Source organism: Panthera tigris, chromosome B4, assembly GCF_018350195.1.
Source record: "Panthera tigris isolate Pti1 chromosome B4, P.tigris_Pti1_mat1.1, whole genome shotgun sequence".
NCBI lineage: Eukaryota > Metazoa > Chordata > Mammalia > Carnivora > Felidae > Panthera > Panthera tigris.
Window position 1 is genome coordinate 3,461,550 of NC_056666.1, and position 14,060 is coordinate 3,475,609.

The 14,060-nt window shown below is 49.3% G+C and overlaps 1 long non-coding RNA gene across 1 annotated transcript; it reads left to right on the forward strand.

Annotated features, from left to right (window-relative positions):
• Positions 1-347: 347 nt before the first annotated feature.
• On the forward strand, positions 348-11,396 carry LOC122240557. Its single transcript, XR_006220338.1, has 4 exons — positions 348-589; positions 8,404-8,607; positions 10,737-10,907; positions 11,285-11,396. It is a non-coding gene; the product is annotated as an uncharacterized LOC122240557 (long non-coding RNA).
• The last annotated feature ends 2,664 nt before the right edge of the window (positions 11,397-14,060 follow it).

Sequence of the window (14,060 nt, forward strand, 5' to 3'; positions counted from 1 at the left end):
ACGTTTCGCTTACCAGATCGCTGGCTTATCCTGAAAGGATACAGCTAGGGAACGGGCCAGATGGAAGAAACGTGTGGGATGAGGTATGGCCAGAGCACATGGAACTCACATCCTTTTCAGGGGACCTGTCTCGCCCCCAATCTCCACGTGTTCACCAACCTGGAAGCTCTCCGAAGCCCTTCCTTTGGTGTTTTATGGAGGCCTCATTACCTCGGCATGCTTGATTACATCATCGACCTTGGTGATGGATTCAACCTCCACCGAGGTCTGAGGGGGTGGGACTGAAAGTTCCAATCACCTGGTCCGTTCCCCTGGCAACCAGCCCCAACCTCTGAAGGGGTCCGAAAGTCACTTCATTAACCTAACAAAAGGCACCTTGATTGCTCTGATCCCTTAGGAAATTCCGAGGGATTTTGGATACATGGTCTTGTAGAGTCTGACGCATTGAATTGAAAGGGTATTCATGATCTTTTATAAGAAAGAGTCAGGTTCCAAACAGTAAGCAAAATAAGATTGTGTGGTAAAACCAGGTAAGGGGGAAAACAATGGAAAGCCTGGTAGGATCTGTGAATATGGTTAACACCGCATGGTGAGTTGTTTTCTGGTTTTTTTCCTTTTATTTTTTTCACTGATATGAAAATAAGTATGTATCTTGTAGCTAGTCAAAAATATGTAAACATCTATAGTTTACAAGATAAAATGCAGAGGCCTGGGGGCTTGGGGCACAGCCCTGGATGGGACCTGGATGCTTGGGTCCTGCTTCTAACTCAGCTGCCTAGATGTTTGGGGAAATCATTCAACCACGTGAGCCTGAGTTTCTCCGCCTTCAAAATAAATACGTTTTAAACTTCAGTAATGGCTGTAAAGTTTGCATCGATGGAAGCTTTAAACCTCTGTTTCTCATTCTATTATCTACCCACCTAGACTACACTGTCCAAACACATTGTCAAAGGCTCAAACGCACCTTGCACAACATGTCTTCCCGGAAGGTGCCATTGGCGACTTCTTGGCAGCCAGGGCTCCTCCTCCGCAACCCCCGATGCCTCTGCATTTCATTGTGTAAACTAGAGGTGTTTAAATATTTTTGACTATCTCCAAGGTACTGCACACACTTCCAGGTTTACATACGGAAAATGTGCGGCAAAGGTGGGTGGCCACCTGCTGGTGGACAGTGAAGGTCAAACAGACGGCTGTCTTGGGGTCAGTCACGGGCGGGATCTTACTGGCTGGGGACAGTCCTTGCCGCGTGAGCGGGCACTTTAGTTCCATCAGGGGCTGCTTTGCCTACAGTATCTTCCTTCTGAGCCCAGGGACCAGCTGGAAAGACCCCAAGTAGACAGTCTGTGGCCAAAGTGGAGGCAGCTGAAGTCCTCTTTCAGAGAGGGCGTCCTGGAGACCAGCTTCCCTGGAGGAGGGCGGGTCTGGGGAGGCTCAGCAGGTGCAGGTGGGCGGAACGAACCGGGACGCGGACTCAGCCAGGAGGCCACGGCAGCAATCTGGGCACGAAGGACTGAGCACAGGATGCGTCCACAGCACCAGGCGGGATGGTGACCCCAGGCCCCTGGATACGACGCTCGGGCGGGCCGTGTGCAAGCGGGGAATCCATCCAGACTGCTGCTTCTGAGCTCCTGGGGCGCACAGAGGTTACTTCATCCTCCACCCCGAGTTGTCCTGATCCTTGCTGCACGCGTCTGTTTTCACTGTCCTCCTCACCGGGAACGAAGGGTCTGGGATACACCCAGGCTTTCAGGAAATGAGATGAACAAACATGGGGGGAGTGAGAATGTTCTCCCAAACAGGAATACGGCTTTAACCCAGTTTGATTTTCAGGAGTGACGCTTAGGTTATTATGTAAACTAAAAGCTTTTTTACCTTCACCCTGGGAGAGTAATAAAAAATAATCCATTTGGCCAAGAAGCATGGTGGCCCCTGAAGCCCGAAGCTCACGACAAGGACCAGAGCCGCAGGCAAACTTCTAAATACCGGCTCGGGCCCACCGGGGCTGATGGAAACAAGGCCTCTTCCTGGGTATTGTTTCGTGGGATTGGCCGCAGTTTCGAATTTTGTGCGTCTCATTATCAGCACAATGTTCTACGTTTACCCCCCAGTAAATATTTTTGCAAGATAATATTTAACGATAAGGATATTTTGTTCACTAGACTTTTCCCCCATCGACAACTGGAGGTTGACCTCTAACTTGGCGAAAGCTGAACAAACAGTGGTGGACGATATTCTCACCTGTCACTTCTGGGACGCCTTCCTTTTTTAAATCTGGAATGAAAGGGTTTCCTCTACCCATCCCCCCAGCGCTCCCCCGGAAAAAAATAAAAAGCGTACCCAAATGGAAGCTTCTGACTAATACTCTCTTTTCTTCCTTTTCTGAAATGAGTAGGATGCTGGCCTCTCCCTCGGGCGTGAGTGCAGACAGGATTTGTGACCCTGCAGGAGTATGTGACACGCCATCACGGGCGATCTGAATTCCCCACCTTTCGCGCACTGTCTCTTCTCCTTTCCTTCCCCAACAATTCCTCTGGAAGGGACACTCTGATGAGTGACAACTTCTGTGTCGCAGCCGCACCTGGGGGGTCGGGGGATCGCTGGCGAGGCAGGAGGCCTCAGGCGCCATGAGATGCCCCACAATGCGCTCCTGGTCACATCCCTGCTCCCGGCCTCAGTTTCCTGGGTGTAAAACGAGGAATCTGGAATAACGCTCTTTTCTTTTTTAAGGGAGAAGACGAGATGGTATGGTGACTATGGAATCCTCCGCATTTTTAAAAGTTATTATTTTTTAATTGTTTAAAATGTTTGTTTATTATTGAGAGAGAGAGAGAGAGCATGACAGAGCGTGAGCAGGGGAGGGGCAGACAGAGAGGGAGACACAGAATCGGAAGCAGGCTCCAGGCTCCGAGCTGTCAGCACAGAGCCCGATGCGGGGCTCGAACCCACGAACCGCGACATCCTGACCTGAGCCGAAGTCGGACGCTCAACCAACAGAGCCGCCCCGGTGCCCCTGAACGATACGATTTTGACGGTCGGCGACTCACGGAAGATAGGAGGCAACAGCTGGCAGCAGAAGTGTTAGCCGAGATACAGAATGCACAGGCTGGTTCCAGGAGCTAATGCTCTGTCCTCAGCTGACATCACCTTATGGAAACAAATACGGACCAACGAGTACAACGTAGAAAACAGTCCAGAGCGAGCCCTTGCTGACGGCGGGCCGGCTGCCCGCCGCTGTGTGTTCCTACAGAATAAAGAACCTGTCAGAGGCATGCGGCCTCCTCCCCTGTCCAGAGTGTCTGTTTGCTAAACACTGTGAGGCCCCAGGAAGACCCAGAGAGGAGTTTACGGCTCAGACCGGCTCAGACGAGGCAGCTGTGGGGAGCGTTTCTGGTTGGTTTCCTTTGATTTGCGGGGATTGGACTGCCCATCAGGTAGGATGTACGTTCAAGGCCACACGCTATGGAGGAAGAAATGTGCCCAAAGTGGCTCCGTGACTATTTTTAAAGTCACAGCTAATAATTTACCGTCTGACGCCCTGGGGCTCGCCTGGCTCTAAAAATAGTTGTTCCCGAGCTTGTGGACAGGGCCAGGGGAACACGGTGGACGGCCGGAGAGCCGCATCGAGTAAAACCTGAACCATCAGGAAACGCACGACTAAATTGAATCCAGACACCCGAGATTTGATTTCTAAAAGACGGATGTGACAGTTGATTTCCCATTAATTAGATTTGTAAAGATGTTTTAAGGATATAAATAAAGTGGTAGCCAACTGGACACATCCTCTGGGCTTAAGACTGAGTCTAAAATTGTGTTACCTCACCTCTTCGCCGCGGCTCAGCGACGTCAGAGAGCCTATTAAAGCCAATGGCCCACTTAGGGCTGACAGCTGACCCTCGGCCCAGCCGGCAGCCCCGAGATGGGGTCGGGGCCCCCCAAGGGACCGGCTCAGCCACAAGCCGTCTTGAAATTTGGGACTCTACCGATGGAATGGTGCGGAAGGAAACAGAAAGACTGGCCTTTCTTTGTCCCCAGTGCAAATCATAGATTGTTTGGCCCTTGTCCAAGGACTGAAAACAGCTCTCTCCAAGTACTTTTTTGATAGCTGATATTTAACAAAGGAACTAAAATTTCTTTGTGTGTTTGGGCTTCAATTTTTTTTTCAGACTCTCTTCTTCTTCTTCTTCTTCTTCTTCTTCTTCTTCTTCTCCTTCTTCTTTTTTAATGTTAATTTATTTTTGTGAGAGAGACAGAGCACAGGCAGGGAAGGGGCAGACAGAGAGGGAGACACAGAATCCGAAGCAGGCTCCAGGCTCTGAGCTGTCAGCACAGAGCCCGGCGTGGGGCTCGAACTCACGGACCACGAGATCATGGCCTGAGCCGAAGTCGGACGCTCAACAGGCTGAACCATTCAGGTGCCCCTGGGCTTGAATTTTTAAGGAATATTTGACTAATGTCTGTATGCTGAGAACTTGGTATGATTAATACAGGAGAAGTAGTTCTAAAAGGGGAGTTCAAGCTCAATGTTTCTTTTCTATTTTTGCTACTGTTTCTTTGGCTTCTTTCGGGCTAATTTTTGGTCACATTATTATGCTTCTGTATCAATACATCTGACCGCCTATCTCCCCTTCTGTCTGTCTGTGTTAGGATTGAAAAATTAAATAGGGAGTTCTCAAGCTGCGAGTGGATTGCTTCACTCACATTCCTATTAAGATACTTTAAATTCTCAGCTACGTGAAATAGAGTAGTTAACCTAAACATACAGTGAATGTCCAATCCTTGTAGCAAGATATTAAAAGGAGGGTATGGGTGGAGAGAAAGAGAGAGAGAGAGAGAGAGAAAAAAAAAAACATGGGTGGTTGAATTGACACAGCTAGACAAAGTCTTTATCCCTAAACATGAGAGAGAAAGCTTTCTGTGCGTCTGTTATTTTCTCTGCCTCAAACTTAGCTCAGGCTGCAGGTACCTATAGAAATCACAATCCCATAGAGGCAATGGTTTCTGATAAAGAAAACATACTTGTCTCTCTCTCTCTCTCTCTCTTTCTCTCTCTCTGTCTCTCACACACACAGACACACACACACACACACACACACACACACGGGGACCAACTCCCACCACCCAGGGGTGAAACTGAGGCCTCTGGTTGGAATCCAGTGTTGTGGGAACCTTGACCCGGAAGGAGAGGGTGACTGGGGCACAGGCTGGCCTGGTTTGTTATGCTGCTCGGCTGAAGTTTACTTCCTGGAGCTGGGTTCCTTTCGATATCTGAGATAAGTCATAATAGCCAGGCTGCAAAGCTTTCAGATAAGAAGCTCAGGGAATCCAATGCTGTTTCAAGCATTTCTGTGGGTTTTCATTCACACGGAGAAAACTGGGGACACAAATCAGTGTTATCAGGCCATATTGGAGCAAAGAATGTGATGTCACATTGCTCGATTTTATAAGAAAACCCTGCATGAGTCTTACATCGAAACTAAGCTGGGGGCCAAGTGCTTTATCAGGTCTGTTTTAGGACTGCAAATACCATATTTAACTGAGTTAACACCATGTAGGGGACTAAGGAAAATAGGTACTGTGAGCCGTATAATATTTAAAATGGTTTTGAGTGGGAGAGCTTGAAAAGATAATAGTAATCAGCTATTGTGGAGGAAGACGACTGATAACTATTGATTTTCTTGTACGAGGACAAATTTCTCCATTGTAGTATATTCCAGTCCCGTTATTCCCTGATTTCTATTAATCAATAATAAATTTGGTGCAGGGTAAGACAATTTTAGGCGTTATTTTAGAATATGCTTTTTTTTCATTAAATTCCTTCACATAAGTCTTTTTCATAAAAAAATAGTATTTTCCAGGGGCGCCTGGGTGGCTCAGTTGGTTGAGCATCCGACTTTGGCTCAGGTCACGATCTCACGGCTCGTGGGTTCAAGCTTCGCATCAGGCTCTGTGCTGACAGCTCAGAGCCTGCAGCCTGCTTCAGATTCTCTCTCTCTCTCTTTCTCTCTCTCTGTCCCTCCCCTGCTCACACTCAGTCTCTGTCTCTGTCTCTCTCTCTCTCAAAAATAAATAAGCAGTAAAAAAATTATTTTCCATTGTAAGAAACTAATATCAGGAAATGTTTCTCACCTCAGTTAAAAATAACACAGAATGTCTTCCTTAAGATTCGTCTCCCTTGTAAAAGATTTCAGAAATCTTAGAATATGTAAATCTCTTAAAAATAAGTCTTACATCTTCTTGAATTTGATCTCACCTTTTTACCCTCGATCTGAATAGAAACTCGTTCTGAACCATACAATGGACAACAACAGTTTAAGAACCAGAGCTCTTAGGCTAAGTTTCGGTTTCAGGGGTTTGAATCGACCAGTTTTCTCAAGAATACCTCACTGTGGTCTGAGACATACATGCAACTGGAAAGAGGCAGAAAGTGACCCAGAAAACTGGCTTTAAGGCAGGACTCGGGAGAGAAATCCCCATTTATCGATATTATATGGGAACCAGGGCTGCAGGTGAAGACAAAATTGTAGCGAAAGGGGACTAGTTTCTTGGAGAAAATCCTGTCCACCACCCTGGGCCTCGGAAAGGATGGGGCAGCTCCTGGGGCCAGGCATCGTCATCTCAGCACCTGGTACCCAGTGGCCCTGATGCAGGACCATCTACCTGCAGCCACAATGCAAGGGTCCTGTGAGATGCTCCAGAGGGTACTTTTAGACGGTACTTGTGTCATTTATGCAAAAGTTCTCACCACCAGGTGGTCTGGATGACAAAAACCATTCCGAGGACTCAAGAGAACCAACTGTTTTAAAGTCAATTTCTTGTGAGGATTTTCTTCCAGGTATTCTGAAGAGAGAAGAAGTTAGCCCATAAAACAGCCCAGGGGTGAGGGGCAAGCCAACAATGGTGCTCTTGGGTTGTTTTGTATTGTTTTAAGAGAAGAAGAAAAACCTTAAGAGAGAAGAAGAAGAAGAAGAAGAAGAAGAAGAAGAAGAAGAAGAAGAAGACGACTTAGGGCAAAGGGTCACGCAACATGATCAGATCCCGGGAAAGACTACAGCCTTCGTGGGCAGAGTCCCGAGAGCCTAGTGGGCAGTTGAAGACTCTCTTGCACAGTCTCGGAGCAGAGGAAAGAAAACTTTCTGGGGTGAGCTGTGTGCTCGGGCTACATGGCGGTGGCATGTAAGGAGAGAGGACTGTCCAGTCTCCTCCTGCCGTGCAAACAACTGTCGGAATATTTGCCACCAACGCATTCTGTGTTTCAGATGGGGCCTCTGTCCTCACCGCTCAGACCAGTGGTTCTCAGCGGGGGGTGATGGGGGCCCGTCTCGCTGCCCCCACCGGGGGACACTGCACAGCGTCTGGAGACATTCGGGTTGTCACAACCCCGGGGGGGTGGAGTGCTACTGGCATCTAGTGAGTCCGGGCCAGGGATGAGTCTGAACCTGAACAGTGCCCGGGGTAGCCCCCCACGACAGAGAATTATCTGGGCTGAAGTGTCCATAGAAAACAGTCTAAACTATTCACAGTGAAAGGCGTCTGAAATTTATGTATGTGATCCGTGAATTCTTTCATGCATATAAGAAATGTTTATCTATATCTATGTGTCTCTATCTCTATCTGTATCCATATCTATAACCCTAGTCATAGGGTCTTAAATGAATCTTACCATTGTATGAACTCACTCACTGCTCTGGAGTTAAGTCAGATCTTATAAAGCAATATTTTCTTGACTAAGTTAAAAAGCTGTTTTTCCTTAATTTCTATTAATGTTTATTTACTTTGAAAGAAAGAAAGAGAGAGAGAGAGAGCGTGAACAGGGGAAGGGGAGAGAGAGAGCGAGAGAGAGAGAATCCCAAGAAGCCTCCATACTGCCAGCATAGAGCCTGATGCGGGGCTCAAAGTCACAAACTTTGAGATTATGACCTGAGTCAAAACCAAGAATCCGACGCTCAACCGACTGAGCCACTCAGGTGCCCCTGTTTTTCCTTAAAAATGACGAGGAAGACAATGCTGTGATATAAAGCTGACCTTCCGATTTGCAGAGAAAGACCATACCAATGCAGTCAGTGTCCCAGCTCCGTGAGAGCCTCTCTAAGCCTCAGTTTCCCCGTCCGTAACAGTGTGATAAAAACAGCATCTACTTCAGAGTTTCCCAGAGTGTGAAACAGTACAAAACAGTCATCTTAGTGTCTTGTGCACAATAAACCCTGAATAAATACTTGCTATTATTGTACCGTTTTGGGCATTGTACCTGAGTTATTTGTACCCAAATAACCCAATTTAAATTTGTACCCAAATTTAAATTCAGAGTGACTAACAAAAGTAATACATCAATGTAGGCTCTTTGGAGTTGGTTAATATAAAGAAATAAAATCAAATAAATTCATGATTAGAGTCATTTTTTTCTAGCCCTGGTTCCCAGCCGCGAAGTGAGTGAAGGCGGCATCTGTGGATAGAACTCCACCTGGAGGGGCAGGAGAGGGTCTGAAAATTATCCTTCATCTTGGGGAAGAACCCACTTCACATCGAGCAGACTGAGATCTTCAGGAAGGACGGCCTGTGAGCCAGCCAACAACCACTAACTCACATTCTCCATGAAACCTAAGTGCCTTGGTGAGTGTTTCTGAGGACAGGGCACTCGCTTGTATGAACAGTCTTATTTTCTCGTAGGATTAGAAATTTAAAAATGGCCTCGCCAAGCTTTCTTGTCTGTGATTCATGCAAGGACGCTCCCAGAAGCTAACCAATCGTCCTGGCCGGTTGAGTCAGATGTTACCTTCCTGCCTGCAGGTGAAAAGGAACCACCAGCCTTCCCATTACCTTCTGTCTGGAGAGGGACCCACTGAGGCTGACTCAACTGAGATTTGCCCAACAGCATTGTGTGAGCTCAGACACCCGGGCTGCTGGGTGATTCAGTCAGGCCGTTGGCAACCATCACTGTCTGAATTCTCACATCCGGGGTTGGGGGGGGTGGTGGTGGTCCCTGTCTGGTGTGTGGAAAGGGGACATCCACACCACACACACAATGGGGTCGCTCATCTGTAGTCATCACTGTGGAAACACTCAGGGGTGGGGTGAAGTTTTATTTTCCTTAGGACCTTGGACAGCTTCCCCCTGGGGTTGCCCCCAAACCAACAGCCTTGTGATGAGGTCACTAATTTAACAGAAAGGACACATATCTTTCGTGAAGGGTCACGAATTAAACAGTACAGCTAAGCTCCTGAAGATCCTCGGAAAGCCTATTGATGGAAGTTCCCCGGGTTCTGTTTACCTGGATAATGTCTAAGCCCTGCTCTTTAGATAGGCAGACAGACACAAGGACAAACGGACGGACGGAACCCTGGCCTAGGCTGCAGCCGCAGGGCCTCCACCCATGGCCATTGCCAACAACTCAGGGGATCTGCAGTTCCCGGACAACCACCATTTCCTTCTGTAACAACAGTCCTTCAGGCTTCTGGCATTTTGGATTTAAAATGTGATGCCGGGGGCACCTGACTGGTCAGTCAGTGGAGCATCCGACTCTTGACTTCAGCTCAGGTCATGATCTCACGGTTCGTGGGTTTGAGCCCCTGTTTCTTCCCCGCTTTCACTCTGTCTGTCTGTCTCCCTCTCAAAAATAAATAAACATTAAAATAAATAAAAAAATAAACGTTTATTTATCATTAAGAGAGAGAGAGAGCGCACAAACCAGGAAAGGGCAGAGAGAGAGAGGGAGACACAGAATCGGAAGCAGGCTCCAGGCCCTGAGCTGTCAGCACAGAGCCCGATATGGGACTAGAATCCATGAACCTCGAGATCATGACCTGAGCCGAAGTCGGACACTTAACAGACCGAGCCACCCAGGCGCCCCAAAATAAATAAACATTAAGAAAAGAAGAAAGTACTGAGGCACCTGGGTGGCTCAGTCGGTTAAGCGTCCCACTCTTGATTTCAGCTCAGGTCACGATCTCGTGGTTTGTGGGTTTGAGCCCCACGTCGGGCTCTGCTGACAGTGTGGAACCTGTTTGGCATTCTTTTTCTCCCTCTCTCTCTGTTCCTCCTCTGCCGGTGCTCTCTCTCTCTCTCTCTCTCTCTCCGTCTGTTTTAAAATACACAAATAAACTTAAAGCAATAATAATAAAGGGCTGGTGCTGTTTGGGGAAGTAGGGACGTGTGAGAAGAAAGTGTCCCGCTTACTCAAAAGCAGATAACGAAGGACGGCTACGACCTCAAGGTTTTGTAAGGGAGCATCTTGCATAGGTTCCTGCTTACAGCCGAGCAGACATCGCCAGCAAAGAGTGGAGAATTAAAGAATGTCACATACACTCTGAAAACAGGGAATGTCTTCCAGTGTTAAGTGCTTCCCCGGGGGCCTGGGTCTGTCCCATGGCCGGTGGACATCGTTTTGCTGAAAGGGACCCAAATCCGAGGCGTCCTCACTCAGGGGCCCTGGAGCCCCGTGTCCCCGTGTCCGCTCGGAGGTAGCCCCATTGCACGCAGGAAAGGGATACATCCCTGCGTTTTTCTGCCGTCACAGGGGCAGGCCTGGCCGGGCGGCCCGCTCCGTCTCTGGGTCTGACCAGAAGCGCCGGCCCCCGACCCCCTCACTCCTTCTCTATCCCTGCAGATCAGCTCCCACACGGGGGAAAGTGGAGTCAAGAAATGCGGAGGGGAGGCCGGGTTTTGAGCCAGCACCCCAGGAGGACGGAAAAGAAACACTGGTGCCCGGCCTTTACTGAAGCTGTTTGTTTTCTTTATTTCAGCCAACGGTGCTGTCCCACGTGGTCTCTGAACCTTTGAGCAAACGGAATCGTCTGGAAAGCGTGACGGGTAAGAACGCTGAGATGGAGAGAGAGAAGCCGCTGGCCTTCAGGCACAGGAACAGCCAGGCGTCCTCTCAGGACCGGTCTCCGCTGCGTCCTTCCACCTCGCAGGTAAACGCCTCCCTGCACGGGCTCTTTCTGGGCGCTCAGGACTGCTGTGGGGCCGTGGCCAAGTCTTGCCCACCACACCTGTGTTACACACATCCACGCACATTCCTCCGGCTAAGCAGCTGCTTTTGTGCGGGGAGGTGGGAGGAAGGGTGCCCGAGAGCAAACGGATCCTAGCGGCACCCTGCACGGCCAGGCCGGGGCCGTCGCGTGAGTTCGGAAGGTTGTGTCCCCTGTGTGTTGAACGCCTGACCCCCAAGGCGACGGTGCCAGCAGGTGGGGTCTGTGGGAGGTCATTCGGTCGTGAGGGTGCGGCCCCCATGATGGGATCAGCGTCCTTATGAAAGAGACCCCGGGGAGGCCCCTCGCCCCTCCCGCAGGTGAAGACCCAGCGAGAAGACATCTGGGGACCCGGAAGCGGGGTCTCGCCACACACCAAATGTACAAGTGCCTTGAACTTGGACATCCAGCCTCCAGAACCGTGGGGAATAAATGTCTGTGGTTGATAAGCTGCCCGGTCTGTGGTGTTTGTTACAGCCACTGGGAGGGACAGAGAGAAAGTTCCTTGTGTGTTTTAAGGCCTTACTGACACAATCTTAATTAACGATGGTTTGAGGTCCTCGAGGGGTTCCACAGGAGAGCACGGTGGGTCCCTGCACCCCTGAATCTTGTGTTTGATTTTGGAATGAGGGGAAAACCTCACAGTCACTTCTGAAGCTCGTGGTTTCTCATCCTTAGCAGTAAGTGGAGACTCTAAAAAGCACAGTAATAACTCATCCCGAGAATCTCTTCTCAGAACTTAGGCAACAAAATGGTGTCCCATTCCAGGAGGCCTTCCCTGTCCCCACCCGGGCCTGGCACCAGGTCAGGCCTCCTGCAGCCCGTGTCGTGTGCTTAAAACAGCAAACCGTGCTCACTGGGGCCTCCGTGACGTATTTATATTATCGCAACCGAGGTTCATTTACGAGAGAAGTACGACTATTTCCGGATGAAAAGCGAGGTCAAAATGCCTTGCCCAGGGCCAGGACCCAAGCCCAGGTCCCGACACAGCCAGCTTCCAGGCTCAGAGCAGCACAGACATGGACATTGCCTCAAAGACATCAAGAACCTCCCGGTGAGACTTGGAAGGAAGCGGGTACAATCCATGCAAGCCTGTTCCTCCTTCGGCCCCCCACCCCGGGCCCCTACTCTTTCTGGGGCTGAGATGCTGTGTGCATCGCACCCCCACCCATCCGAGGTGGGGAAGGTCCGGGCGCTGGGTTGCTGCGCAGTCCCCTGGGTGCCGGGGCCCATGCCCTCCCCTGGCTCGTTCCCCAGGCATCAGACCCAGGATGCACCCTGCAGCCTGGACATGGTTTTGAGATGCAAATATCAGGCAGAGCAAGGCTCTGTGGCCAGATGACAGAGCTAACATTTCATGATTTTTTTTTTCCTGGTCCTTATCCATAATCGAGACAACGAGTATGTTCTAGATAATTCTCAGAATGCCCCTGAGTGGCCACAAATGTCCTCTCACACTTTTGACACGTGCACGGCCACGGGACGTGGCTAGTCATGACGAGGGCTCAAGGGAGTGTGTCCAGCTCAGGCAGGGGAGGCCAGCAAGATTCCTACCCGCCACCTCTGTGCCCAGGACACCTTTCTTCTGAAACACTTTCACACTTAACTAAGGAATTGGGGCTAAATTATTATTAGCATTAAGGAGAACACTGAAGGCTGGCGATGATTGCTCTGGCCTCAAGTTTTAATCTCTGAGCCAAAGGCCTTGGGTGACTTTCAAGTTCCCCCTGAGTCTTCTGATTTTTACACTGGTTCAAAACCACAGTTCCATGCACAGTTGAAATGGCATCTTCCCCCGTCCATGACTTCTGCATTTGGTGCCAAGTTCTGGGCTACGTGCGCGGGCACGGGGATGGATGATCATGGCGCTCTCTGCAAGGGCTACACTGTGCGAAGCTCGCCTCTACCTTGGAGAGGGCTCCTCAGAACAGATTAGAATCCTCCATCCGGACGGAGGGCAGAGGTGGGCACGCAGAGATGCGAGAGGCTGTTCTCTCGCGGGGCCCTCGACACAGGAAATGAAAGAGGGAACCAATGTTTTCCACCAAGTTAGAGCAGAACCGAAAGTCTGCAAATAAAAATTACGGATCCTTCCTCACATTCCCCCCCCCCCCCCGCCCCGCACAAGCTGCACGAAAACATGCGATTCTGTAAGAGCCTTGCCTTTTTTCAAGAGCTCGCGAGTCATCTTGGTTTCTGTCTCCTGATTTAGATTTGACTTGGAAAACAATAAAACAAAATAGTAAAAACACCGCATTCCCCTGCTCTGCACGTGAAACACTGGAAAGGCGTTTCTCCTGCTCTGGGATGCTCGGCCAGACCCGACCTACCTGTGCTCAGCTTGACCTTCTCTCCTGGATGTTTGGGAAAGCAGAGAAAGTCCTATGACCCTGACCTTTGGTTTTCTTTCTGGACTACACATTCGGGGCTTTCTAACAAAGTAAATTGAGATAAAACCGTCATCAACTGCGGAAAGGCAGGCTAGGCAGAAGATAAGTTATTCGTATGTATTAAATATTATTTAATTTGTTAAAGACCAAATGGGCTGCACAAAAGATTGCAAGCCAAGGTGATCTGCGCAAGGTTTCTGCTCCAGCTGTGCACGCCTTTCACCCCTTGGATTTTTGCTTTTGATTTGCCGAATTCCCCAGTTAGAAAACAGGACATACACACACACCCACACACACACAACTTTTTGCACATCCTTGGGAGTCTAGCTTTTGATCCGTACCCCTCCCCCCAAAACATTAGAAGGCCAGATGTGTATGATTTTTCGCACTTTGGGGAAAAAAAGGGAACGGACCATTGTTACCAGCCTTCAGAATTCTCTTTAATGCTAATAATTAAGCTCGAATTCCTTACGAGGTAACACCATGCTCCAGCCTTGGTTCTTGGGAAACATTTGGAGAGCTCATCCCTGGACTTGTATATAACCTTCCCAGCGACCTGCTGGTTGGGGCTGACAGGTTTGTTTTTCTTTCCATTGAGGTCACGACCAGTAGGTAGATTTCAAATGAAGAGAAATTTGCAAACCCAGGCTTTTATGTTGTGAACGGTGCTGTGTAAAATGTTACCATGTCAACATAGTTTAAGAAG